The sequence below is a fragment of the Zootermopsis nevadensis genome, unplaced genomic scaffold, assembly GCF_977971745.1.
Source record: "Zootermopsis nevadensis isolate Lab colony 2312 unplaced genomic scaffold, Znev_1.0 Znev_ptg000040l, whole genome shotgun sequence".
Lineage (NCBI taxonomy): Eukaryota > Metazoa > Arthropoda > Insecta > Blattodea > Termopsidae > Zootermopsis > Zootermopsis nevadensis.
The window spans coordinates 112,086-126,372 of record NW_028259172.1 but is presented as its reverse complement, the minus strand read 5'-3'; the positions used below and the strand labels follow the sequence as shown (position 1 = coordinate 126,372).

The 14,287-nt window shown below is 37.0% G+C and overlaps 1 long non-coding RNA gene across 1 annotated transcript in view; it reads left to right on the top strand.

Annotated features, from left to right (window-relative positions):
* Nucleotides 1-13,774, top strand: part of LOC110839040 (uncharacterized) — a 49,427-nt gene extending 35,653 nt beyond the window's left edge. Inside the window, exons 2-3 of the long non-coding RNA XR_002546313.2 lie at nucleotides 10,030-10,121; nucleotides 13,449-13,774. This is a non-coding gene — a long non-coding RNA (uncharacterized LOC110839040). The remainder of the gene's footprint in view (nucleotides 1-10,029; nucleotides 10,122-13,448) is intronic.
* Nucleotides 13,775-14,287: the final 513 nt, after the last annotated feature.

The following is a 14,287-nucleotide window of genomic DNA, read 5'->3' as shown; positions in this document are numbered from 1 at the left end:
TGAGAGCAACGGAGAAAAGAATGAATAGAAAGTAACACACCACCTAAAATGTCAGCGTATTTTAAATTCTACGAACGAACTACATTCGAATATTAAGGGCATAAAAATACCAGAGTTCACACCCAAGGCGAGACATATTAGTCATTATTAAGAGACCTAACCTGCGCGTTTGAGTACAGCAAGCTGAGAAAATTTCGACCCAAACGAGAGGAAATGACATGAGGACAGAGAGAATTACATAATCATGAGCTTCACACTATGTAGTGTTCACGGAATATTAAGGAAATCAATTATAACGTAAGTCTGGTGAGACATACAGGACGTATGGCGATTACAAACGTATACAAAACATGACACTATCGTTATACACGGCGGTTGCATTACCACGAATCGCCGCGTATACTCAAAACAGGAAACGTACAACAAACGCCATTTTAATGGCGCCACAATTTGTCTGATGTTAAGCTTGTTATCTGAATCATATTCCCTGATAATCTTGGAGATGGATGACCGCACGCAGCAGGCTTTAAAATTTGGCTGCAGATATGACATTGATGCTCCTCAACATACTGAAATAAAACCGCGGATACCGAAAGAGCGTATAACGAGAGTCACCTGTATTGTAATCACAAAACCTGATGACAAGACTTCGTTTGGAATATGGGAGGAAATAATAATAATAATAATAATAATAATAATAATAGGGTGTGAGAATAAAGAGTGGATTCAGCAGGCTCATCAAGGGCTGAGATGATTCGACAACTCATAGCCGGATGTCTCTGACTGGGCTGTTTTGCCTGAATGAAAGTCTCCTTCCCAGTTACCACGCACATACCATCTACAAATTAGGCATACAAGTGGCCTAACATTCGAATTAACACAACACCGCCAGCCCTGGTGACCGAGCAAATCCACAGATAACAGAACGAGTCCGCTCTGGTTAAGTGGCAACTACGTCCGTCTCTCGCACGAAATGCTCTGTTAGCGTAAAAGGTGTATGATAATAGAATTCAGTATGTGAGAGATTTTTATAATACAATTGATAAAACTTTTTTGCCTTATGAGACAAGGGGAAAAATAACATTTTGCTTTTCAGCGTTCACCCTCCCCTTCAATCCACCCATATTTAATTCAAAATGGCGCCAGACCTAGAGATATGATTTTATTTTGAAATGTATAAATGGGTATAGACCTATACGATGAAATAGACCTATAAAGAATTTATACAATCGCTTTCAGCCTGAAAAAACATTGATTTTATGCAAAGATTCTATTTCAACAGCACGAAACGACATCAATATAGGACGGGGGTCGTAATATTAATTATTTGATATTAATTTAGTGTTTTTGAGAGTCTCGTGTAATTAATCTTCAGTCCTCTACTTCCCAGTTCATCTGTTATCTTAGCGTACTTCTCTTTGTAAGTTGGACATCTCGTCAATTCTTCATTTCTCAAACATTCTGATTTAAGGACACCGGCGAGACATCAGTAATATCAAACGTGGATGCTCATATTTTGAAACCGTCTAGTTTCACAGCTTTTCTTTCGTTCCACAGATTAATTTTTTATTATATTTTGTTTGCTGTTAGAAGTCTGCGGAAATGAAACCTTTCCTTGCTTTTTGCCAGTTCGTTAAAAGGTTACGTAAGTTTCGATTAACGTGCAGAATTCATTTCACGTTGCGTGAATTTGGTAAAAGGAAATTAATGATACGGATGAAAAGATAAGTCTATGGAAAAAATAAATAAAAAATATTCACAGGTTACACAGTACTATATAGACCTACACATACATACATATTTGCGTGTGTATGTGGGGGGGGGGGAGACTGAACCTTTACAATTCAACTATTATTGTCATCACTGAGAATAAAATTCTACGGATAATTAAATGTTAGATATGTGAAATAATATGATTACAACCACTTCAGTTACAATGGTTAAAAAGCCGGGCTGGTCAGAGACCCGACTATAAAATTACAGAGTCCAATGGTGATTACCCTTCGTAAATGAATACGGGCCCATCACTGAAAATATTACGCAGAAATGTAAAACAATCCAACTAATATCAGGTAACATCACAACCGACAGTTTCCTTGCGTACACAACAGCGGAGCGGTTTACTCCAAACTGGAGTACATATAGATTAGAACGCATTCATTGTAATGTTACATACCTCAGCCTCTTTTATATTTATTTATCGCTAATATATATATATATATATCGGGGCAATAGAAATCTGTTGCGTTATAGCATTAAATGTACAATCTCACCATTTTAAATCGTGTAACCCTTTAGAATATCTCTCTGAAAGAAGTTCAGCAGCTTTAATTTAATAGTATTTAATTGTATTACAGCGATTCACATGACATAAACTAACATTCTAACATTTAAATCTTGAATGAATATTATGCACTGATAACCAGTATTCAGACTGCCCAATACCGTAAACTTCCTATACTGAGCGACAACTGATATCAGGTCAGAAAATACTTAACCAAAGTAAATGTTACTTTGGACCTATTCTTAGTTCACGAGAAGAGCATATTTTAACACCTTCATGACTAAAGTACCAAATAACTGTAAAATGGGACATACGTAAATAAGTTAGCGTTAATTTAAATCTCAGATGATTTTCTTACCAATGTTAAACAGATAATATACAGAGTCTATTTTTATTTTTTTATTTTGTTACCGGTTTTGAAATTATATTAAGGACATGTATTTATTCATGCAAAGAACAAAGACTTCAACTTCAAAATGTAAAGTCTAAGCAATTAACTAAACTTGAAAACTACACAATCGATATTTTCACGTGATATCTCGCAGTCGCGTTACTACACTGCACTAAAAAGTCAATGGTCCGGACGAGGCAGAATTAAGACGTGCTGTCAGAAATGGACAGATTAAATATAATTAACTCTTCGTTATTTTATAGCCTGATTTAGTACTGACTTGTGACTATTCAGCAAAGATAAATGGAAACGGCTGTAATTCGATGATACAGAAGCTAAATGATGTACCAAGCTAGGATGTTAAATAACTTTAGTACTTGTCGCAGTTGAAGGGGTCCAAAGAGCAATAAAACCACGGCGTTCAAGAAGTAATTATCCAGTATTTACCGTATTTTGCGTTTAATCCAAGAAGTTTCTTCTGCATAAGTGCAAGTCCACATTTTACAGTGAACCTTACATTTAGGATGTATATAATATGTAACTGAGGTATGATCCATACATAAACACAACACTGAACCGGTAAAATGCTTTAATAAAAAGAACTTTCACAATAAAACTTGATCACCTCAAATAATGTAAAATGGGTTAAAAATAAGACGCTGATTTGTGAATATGATGAAGACGGTCCGTGACAAAATATAAATATTTTATAAAGGAAACAATAACATAAAATCAAACTATGGACGTCAGATACTTAAGGCAGAGGATACATGAGGAATTTAATTAACAGACAACGCATCCATTTGGAACAGTGTGGTGGAAAACGTCATCACATAAGGTCAGGATTAATCAAGAAAGAAGAATATAATCAACATAACCTGAATACAAATTGCAGTATGCCAAACAAACATAAATTAAAGAATAGCGAACATAATTATGGAAGCATAACATATTAATGTGTACTCGAAACAGAATTATCCTCTGGAGTACTCCAACTTCACAGGGCAATAACAAACAGGGGGAAAAACTACGTGCATACGAGGTGCGATCGGAAAGTTTCTAGACTGTGTCAATAGAGGGCGAACCGGATGTAGTACGAGCTTCTGCCGCTAGGGGGTGCGGCCTACATTCATAGTGAATCAGTGTGCCAGCCGGCATCATCGAATTAGCATTTGTTTCTTAGTTACGGGCGTTTTGGTAGTGCATTACACCGACCCTCCTGCGATTTCGGAATGGCGTGTGCATCAAATTTTGCCAAAGACTCGCCAAAACGGCTACGGAAACCTATGAAATGCTAAAGCAAGCATTTGGGGAGTCCGCAAACTTTTGTGTGGCATTCACGTTTTAAAAATGGCCGAACCTCTGTCGATGATGACGAGCGTTCTGGACGACCATCTTCGAGCACAACGCCCGAAAATGTTACGAAGATCGACGTCGTACCATCAACGACTTGTGCGACATTGTTGGGATAGGCTGATTCTAAAGGAAGAACTCCACATGCGACGAATCATGACAACGCGCCAGCGCACACCGCCCTCAAAGTTCGGCAGTTTTTGGCCTCAATCACCATGGCCGTCATCCCGCACCCTCTTCCCAAAGATGAAAATTCAGCTAAAGGGAAGGAGATTTGAGACGATAGAAGAGATTCAGGCAGAATCGCAGATGGTGCTTGACAGGCTGACAAAGAAAGATTTCCAGGGATGCTTCCAGGCTTGGCAGCGGCGCTGGGATCGTTGTGTTCACTCCCAGGGGAACTACTTCGAGGGTGATGGATGAATTTAATACCTGAGATAAGTTTACGGGGTTTTTATACGCGCAGTCTTGAAACTTTCCGATCGCACCTCGTATATGCCTTTCAATCATGTAACTGTATAAAGCTATCACGTGTGTGCGAAAATTTCTTTCGATGTTTATGTCAATAATTTCACTAATATTATAGAGGTAGAAAATCAATTAAGTCTGAAGGTTTATGACGACGGTGAGTTATAATCTGTAACAGTGGCATTTTAGACTTTGTTAATCGTCTATATTTCAGTAAAATTACAATGTTTCGGAGGCTGGATTGTCTTCCGTCTTCAGGCAAAAAAAACTGGGATGCCCAACAGCCAAGATTCCTGTCTTTCCCTTTCTTTGCCTGAAGACGGAACAAGACTCACATTTTCCGAAGATTTTTTTTTTAAAATCTAGACGATGGGCAAAGTCCAAAATATCATTTTCACAACTAAAAAATTAATTCAACACGAATTAGATTTGCTAAAACTTGAGTAGGTAGACCTGTAAGTAGTTTCAAAATCCATTCTTCGAAATTTTGCATACCTTATTAATAGGCCTTCAAGTTTAACTTTTTGTTGATACATACATAATGAGGCAATCAGTTCGTCTTCGTCAGACTGTAAACTTTCGAACATGTTTCACGTTCCTGTCTTCTTGTGTCTGAAAACTAATTCGTATACAAATGTAACATGTGCAAACCAAAGCCAAACCGGAGCATTTGCCACTGGAATGTCTTAATTCCGGGAACTAACATTATACACACTTACGCTTGACAATTTCCTATTCATTCTTTTACATCCAGCTCTTCAAATTATTATTAGAAATTATCTTCTTACATATCTAAGATGATGCTAAGTCCGTTACGGATTGTTTTATCTGATGGGCGAGCGTATTCCTTCTCTTTCATTTAAAATTCTCGTTCCAATCTAAACTGGATCTAGAATCCATTCGCTGTGATAAATCTGTCTTAATAGACAATTTTCAGCCAACCAAGGACGTAAATGTGTTTTATACTTTTATTCTTTTAAGTTCTTTAGTTGTCCACTTGGCGCCAGTCTGTAACCCAGATAAATTTCATTGTTTCATCTACACGATAAAATGGCACTGGGATGTAGCATAAGTCATAATAATACAATACATGTTATACAAATACAAGTCATATAAATGTCACAAAAATACAAACAAAGGATAAATTACGACTTACTTGTAGACATTAGGAATTCATCGACAGAGTAAAAGGAGTGTGTAATTAAGTATCTTTTCAATGCTGTTTTAAATTGCGTCTTTTTATTTACAAGACTTGAGAGATTAGATGGTAGACTGTTGAAAATTTTGATCCCTGCATAATATGCACTCTGTCTAAACTCAAAGCAATGTTTGAGAAATTTAAATACCACTGTTAATAATGTGACGCGTTTGTTAGCCCTTTGAAACCCTAAACAAGTACACAGTATATAAAAATTCAGGTCCGTCTTGAAACGAATAAGACGCATCTCCATTATAAATATTAACTGGTTAATAACGTTTAGGTAAATTATCGCTGGTTCTTTAGCTTTCTCAGCAGAATTGGTCCTTACACAAACAGGAATATTACATGGTTACAGATTAATGTTTGCTTGCATTATTTGTATGACTATCATTGTCATACATGTTCAGATGAACGACAGTGAGAATGCTTAATGCAAATACAATAATGTAAACTACACAATATGTTAAACTGAAATGGCTGACGAATAATTCCAGATAATGTAGTTTTTATTCTTTGATTATGAATCTGGTTAACCGCTGCCAGCCGAATGGGATGCCTCCCGCTTCAATCCACGTCAAAAAACCGGACGAAACACAACACTCTCATGACATAAGAAATAAAGCAAAATTATCTACAGACCGCCGTTAAATCCTTAGGATTTACAGGTTATCTCAGACAAATTCTGTAGTTAGGTACTAAATTACACTGCATTGTTTATTTCCTGATTGTTGACTTGGATTAAAAGGAAACATGGTCCTTCCCGAAACAAGTTTTTATAATTTAATGACGCCTTTCAACTGTACACGTTATATAGCATCGAACAATAAAATGTCCATAAGTAATTAATGTAGGGAGAAAAGATCGTGGCCTATTTTATACTGTTCTTCCTTCAATCGCTTCAAGTTAACAAGACAAATACGAAAACTCAAACGAATAACAAATCAGTTATGAAACAGAAACTTCAGCGCTTACCAACCTAAATGCTTATTCTTTCGTGCTTAATATGCATATAGAAATGTCATTAGCATGCTTTCATAAACAGACATGGTTTACGTTCCGATTTCATCCTACAACTGATGTTCTATTTCATCTGAATATAATAAATTTCACATTGGAAAAAATTACATGTTCCCTAGAGGTCCTTTTGAGATATAATAATGAATACATTTCGTTAGAAACATTCTGTCTCTCTTCTTTCATAAAAAAATACAAAGCAATGTTACTAATTATTTGTAGCGTGAAACAACGAACACTCCGAACCGCAGGGAACCTCAATATGAAATGATAGATCACATTGTACTACCATGACAGCATTCTTATAAACCCCATTACGGTGCATTCTAAAAACATTAGCTCCTTTCATTTGATTTAACCACGGAACAGCCCACAAAACAAGAGAAAGCAAGCAGTGGGAAGTGCCAATCCAGACACAACATAAATATTGGTTGTTTCTTACTGTGATACGTTACACACAGACGAATGGATGAAGTGGTGATATAGGGAAGACGAAGATGGAACGAAATAATATTTGCAAAAAGCAATTGAGGGAAAATGAAAGCTGACCTCAGGGCCAGAACTCTCCAAATGGCGTTAGATGAATAAAAAGTAAAATACAGAATGTATTGTAATAATATAATTTCGTTACAAGTATTCATAAAAATTTATCAGATGAATTCAAACGTTGTTAGGGCATAAACAAACGTATGGTCACACGACATGAGAGTCTACATCGACATAAGAACGTTCACCGATATTTGTATAGTTGTTCGTGCATATTTCAATATCGTTCATATTTAAGCGTATCATGTGAAATATTTTCATTTTTCAATAGCTTTTGTTAAATAAAAGATTAAAATTGGCCCTTGGGTCGAACGAAGAAACTGTTCTTAACCCGAGGGGAAAGAAGCCGAACTAACCTGGCACAGACTACTGAATTTATTCCAGCTCGTCACTCCTTGATTCAGAGAAGCAGTACAAGGGAATTTAAAACGCCTAATGTTCACATTGTACAATGGAGTTTCATTGGCCAAATCTGCACTTAAGAGGAAAAAAGTCATTAAAAGGATTTTCCTGTACATTCATAGTTAAAGTTCCTTTTTTTTTAGTACAAAGCGTAGATTTCAGAGTCTAAAAATTACGAACCACATGCAAACATTACCGAAGCAAATTTCCCTACAGCAAGGACCTTTATTGGCGATTTCAACTGATAATTACATTACGACATATGGACTCCTATGTGACGGGCAGCGTGTCAACAAATCTAGGCATGTCAGCTAGCGAGCGGGGGGGGGGGGGGGCAGAGACACGATGATGGTCCAAATAATAAAAAACGCCATCACACAAATATCGAGCCTAGCCGTGCAGTGGTGTAAAAAGGACTTGCAAACGTGAACGAGGGGCAGAGAGCGCAAGAGGACGGAAACGGTGGTAAAATTCCTATTCACTTTGACTAATTAGGTCCGAGTACTAATTGAGCCTGGCACACGAGTCCTTTCTGCCATTGCTGTGACGTTACACGTTGCAACTACCCGTATCAAAACAGTAGTCCACCAATGAGCAGGCCGAAGAAGGGCCCGACCTCGGCTAGGTTCGTAATTCATAAAGAAAATATAGCAGGTATCTGACTCATACTTGCCTCAAAATGCTTGATTTCATAAACTATATTCGAATAATCATAACGTCAGTAGTCCATTTTCTCTATATAATTTCCAGTAGATACAGATTCAGTTTGCCATATATATTAATTTAAGAGTTTTGCAACGCCGTCATGTTTGTTGAAATAAAATTTGTGATACGTTTTAGATATATTTCCGTACAAGGTTAGGAACCCCTAGCTTAAATAACTTATTAGTTATTACCATGAAAATGAAAAAGGGATAGTTCGAGGGGCCGCCATGTTTCTTGAAATTCCATAAAACGTGACCTTGGCAAACGGATATTTTCCCAAATTTCTCTATGCACACATATTCCATGATCAAGAAAAGGTGGTATAACAGCCATGTAAATGCTCTTGTTGGTAGAAAATTAAGAAACAGGTGGATACCATTGTCTGCAATGTCATTATGTTCATATTAAGTTTCATAAAGATGTGAATATTAGTTCACTTGTTCCTGGGGAAGACATTTTATTCGTATCTAAACAGACAAACCATAAAATTACGCCATAAATTACCACACCAAATAAATCAGAGAATTGTGTTGGAGACGCTGTAATGTTCCATGAGAGGTCTTCCAATATAGTGTCCCGATTGTTTAGAAATCGTTAATATAATTTAGTGATAACCGCTAGACGAAGTGATCGAAGAATCAATACCTGGATCATGTATCCCTGCTGTGGAGCATACAATCCGATGCAGGATATGTTCAACACCGGTGACATCAATTATTCAATTTACTCTGTCCGTATACTGTACATAACTTACAAAACTTCCCCGTACACGGTTTAAATAATATACAGCTGGTAACATATAATATATGACATAAATGGATAAGTCGTGCAACGTTGTAAATTTTACCTGTTAGGTCGATTTATAACGGTAACCCATCGGATATGTATTTGTGAAGTACTCCATTCGAAATTCGGATAGACGTCTACTATCCTAAACTGATGTTCGTATTTGTACCTCATTCAATGCTCCCACAGTATGTAGAATACAGAGTGTCCCAAAAAGATATGGACACACGATAAATGAACGAAACAAAGATATATTCATAACTAAACTATTACATACGTCAACAGTGGCACTTCGATAATAATTAGCTAATCTAGTGTAGGTGTTACAAACGGCCACCAAAGGCCCCCTTCCAAAGTCATTAATAAATTATCGAAGTTTCTAATAAAAAACAAAAGGGAGAAGATTGATGCAGAATGTTCCTCCGAAACGTTGCTATCTACCAAGTCCACACAGCGTTACAGCCTAAAAGACCAATATGGTCATCGCTCATTAGCTCTTGAACTTTTCCTGTCATCTTAACATCCTCATTCGATCCTACATGACAATAGCAGTTGATTCAGCATCGTACGTTAAATGAATAAGCGATAAGTTGACTGTAACTCTAATTTCTGTGACATCTGAGGTATTCGCGGCTGTGAGAATAATGATGTTGTTCTGGGTTTTAGCACCGTGCATACTCGACACTAAAACCCAGAAGATCATCATCATTACCACATTACGGACAAGGAAAATAAGTACGATGTGTTTTCGGCCCGAGAAGCTGAGGACAATCGAAACGTATAAGCCGAAAGCTGAAACACGTATTGTAATCGCAACTCAAGTCGTCTGTAATGTGTTAAAACGTGTTGATTAATGTGTCGTGTATTGTGTTCTTGCAGGTTGATGTAGCTCGCTGGTCAAAACCATCAACAAGGACCTTGCAGCGCGGTCCAGAAATCTTCCCAACGGTACGTGTTCCAACATAACATAGGTTAGTCTCAATTCTTTACGTAACTTTGGAACAAACCAGAGTTAACTGGTCGATCGTCATCTTTTGTGTTATGACGCCATGTAATCTTGTACCTGGTCACTTCACCCTGAACATGGAGGCGGTACGTTACTCCAAAACTTCAGTAACCAACTACAAGGCCATCGTCAACATCTCATACCTTACATAATAATCTTGAGCAGGTAATATAATTTTTCATCACTTGGTGGTACGGAAAAAATCTATTTATTGATATGGTAAAACCTGAATACTTAACTGATTATTAATCTGTCTTATGGGCAGCTGAATCGCAATCTACAGTGGGGATATCTGGCCGCACGGCAAGGTGTTTTCCATTATCCGCGACCACTACATCGGTTGCTACACCTTTCTCCTCACTCCAGCGGCACAGCCGCCAAGCGCCCTCATTGTATTACTACGAGATTCTGTCCTCTGACCTTTTCAAGGCTTTCAGACATTTTGTAGGATTTCTAGGGCGTGGGATAGGCTTATTCAAAAGCCACCACTTACAGAAGGCGAAAGACATAGAAGGTTCAAACCCGCGATCTTAGTGTTTAATGTCAAAATCTAAAGAAACGATTTTCCACTTACGAACATGGCAAATCTAACGCGTTCTCAGTCTGTAATTATGTAATGCAGCCCACAAATAAATTGCGTAATTATTACACTAATTTAAAATGCACCTTAGCATCACTGTACGTATAATCCTTAAGCGCTCGAAGAAAAGGCCTCATTAAGTTCTCTCACGACTACTTGTTTTCATCTACTATGTAGTTCCTTGCTCCGAAATATTACGTCTTCCATAGCTCCTAGAAAACTACTGACGTTTCTTCAAAAAGTAACCAAAATTAAGCACTTAAATGTACACTGTTTTGGGTCGAAACAACTACTTCTAAGGCAGCTTCCAGTCACTCTGGTCCAAGTACTCAACTTCAATTCTGGCCTTGCATAGGATACAGGCAGTTGCTGTACGTAAAGGATTATTTGCTGAGTGGTGAACCAACTCAACATTTACTAAGCCGTTCGTATGCATTTCTATGACGTAAAATTGTGTTTTCAAATACAGCCACTCAATATTCGTTCCATTCACTGGGGTTTCAAAGCAGATAAGTTTACTATTCTTTTATTAAGCTCGTATTATAAACATGTTCGCCATACTTATTGATGCCAGTAACACAATATTTATATCACTTTCACTCCATGTATTTCTAAAAGCTTCGTCATCGACGTAAATAATTCGCTCTCATTTTCAAACCCTGGTGATAATGACAAAAGGTCATTGTGGCCTGTGAATCGCCCTTTGTCCCGGTTCTAAAGTCACTGTAGAATTATTTTAATTAAAATTATACTGCAATCACTGTTAGTACCTGTACATGAACACAGGTTCTGAAAAAGCTGTAACAAACCCAATTTACACGGTTCATTGCTTAAAAGCGTCACATAAATTAATACTTTTCTTTTACTGTTAAGAAAGGGGATTACTTTCCTGGGCGGATATTTTGATGTTAAATTTGCCGTTTGAGAGTCTTATTTCGTTAATTCACCTTGAAATATATAATGCAAGAAAATGTTGAAGGAACACCCGATGGTGTCCCTTTTGAGATGCTTATAATTGCTCACCTCGTCAGTATTTCCCCAAAAGTTCATTACCATGTTTACAAGACCACATAATCCACTGAACCCCAGTCAAATCCAGTCCAAATTTCTTGAAAACGCATTTGAATATTACCCTCCCATCTCCGTCTGTCTCTCCCAAGTGGTCTCTTCCGTCCACGTTTTCATAGCTCTCGTTCCTTCGTTCGATAACTATAGATGTTTGAGATTCCAGACTGCAATATCCAATGTAAAATAGGCGCCTTCTAATTTCTTTACGGTAAAAGAAAAGAACGGAATCAGCAACGTATATGTAAGTATGAGGCTCGTAAGTCGATGTTCTTCACAATTAAAACATGTCATACCGGAACAGAGTAAATACACTTAAGTACACTAATATAAGATGTAGGTTATTTTAAATGCAATCACTGCTTTCATACCATATTGTGACGAAAGCATTGAAATGTCATATTTGATATTAATTAACAATCCCTGAACACTAAATTTATTCGAAAATCACCAGACAGATGTATCGAAACAAATGAACTTTGAAAAATACAGGTGTTCATTCATACGCTAGATTTGTTACGCCATCAAAAAACTCACAACCATTGTCCTCACTTTGTTGATTATTACAAACAGAATTACTGGACAAATGGCCATATCACTGCAATAATTTCCTAATACCTCGTCCTACTTAGCCACGATTCTGAAATACACTCTATAATTTTGATGGGATATATCAGTAACTGCCGCAAAATGGTGCTCAACTCTATAAATCCGCTCTGATTGAATACAAATACAGTAATACAGACAAGGCCTCCTTTCCAATTAATGTTCTGTTATTATTAGTCCAATTAATTTCCATTATCCTCTTGGACATTATCTGACCTCCATTAAAAATATGAGAGAACATTCAATTTACTATAAGCTTATCAGATCGCAGTGACAGTGATTAGGAATAAGATTATTCTTATGTTAATGGTAATTCTCGTCCACAGCTTATTTACCGTGCGTCATGTCACTTGTTTTGTGATTCGAGCTGCCTTAATGTCGCAAACCGAGCTACGCGATTTTCAAACTCAGAAATCAGGTGACGTAACAATGTACTCTATATAATTTGCAGAAAATACAGGGCATTATGCCATTACAGAATACAAAATTACTGCCATCTAGTTTTGTACCGGCTTTCATTTGTATTACGTACACATATCTCGATCAGTTAGTTTTCCTTCATTCTACGACACTGTGCCGACTGCTTAGATTATGTGACGTCGAAATACATGCAACTGCAAGAAACACAGTCCTTCTTAATAAGCTGTTGATCGTCCAGCTGGTCAAAAATTTCCTCGCCTCTTATGGAACCAGAAGGTCTATTACTGTGTTGAAAAGAGCCCGATTGTGGGCCCCGTCCGAAGCCAGATGAATCCAGCCCACACCACAATACACTGTGTTTAAATATCATTTTTAAAACTATTCAGACACCCATGTAAATTTTTCTTCCTTCATATTTCCAGACTAAAATTTTATAAGCATTTAAAATGCGTTCAGTTTCTCTAATTAGCAGAAACATACGTACATTTTAAAATATAATCACAAGAGATTAACTGTCTGCAGTTCCACACCTCTAAAGCTGTTACCCAAGTGGATTAAATTACTGTATTTTTTTTAAATCCTCTTGAATCAGCCTTAGACATTATTTATTTTCTTTTTCAGGCTTACGGACTTCAAGATACGCAGTGAAACAGCGGTGGATGAAGAACATTGCTTCTGCAGGAACAAAGATACAGTAATGAACTGGCAACTGTTCTTACAGTATTTTGTTTTCTACGTGATATCACAAAAGATCTCTGCCGTCGTAACTTTGCTATTAAATAATGACTGGCAAAACTGACATTTAGTCGCCTTTTCGGTGTTGACATGCACATTAGAAAGAGAACTAATTGCGAGTTCATACAACATATTTATAACAAACCAATGAACCATAAATCATAGATCGACGAAAAATATTTTGTGTTCTTTATGTGTCATTCCCTATACCAGAATGCGACGGATTGCACACTGTTTTATTTATATTTCTTACCATTGTGTATATATTTATCAAAAACTGTTCAAGGATTCTAATCTTTAAAAATTAACAAAACACGATATTTTTAAATGCTTAAACTAAAAAAAAAATTCCGTCAAAAGTGTTTTTCCCGCTTACATCAAATACTAAATCGGTACGTTTTAATGCGGAATATGTAACTGACAAAAGGATTCCGTAGTCCCAGATACACGAAGTTATCCCCCATTTGCTGTGGTCCTATCTGTCCTTACCCAACCACTGAAAATGCTATTACTGTGTAAATACTCGTGTTGTAAGTGCCAGAAAGGGAAAAAAGCATCCAAATTCCTAATGGTAAACATTTAAACCCTTTTCCACATCACTTAGAACAGTATCTATACTGTACCTATAGACTATTTATTCTATACCTATTTTCTGACTTGCCTGGTGTTCGCTCACATTCCGAACTTATAATTACAAAACATAAAACATCCGTTTTACTCACATG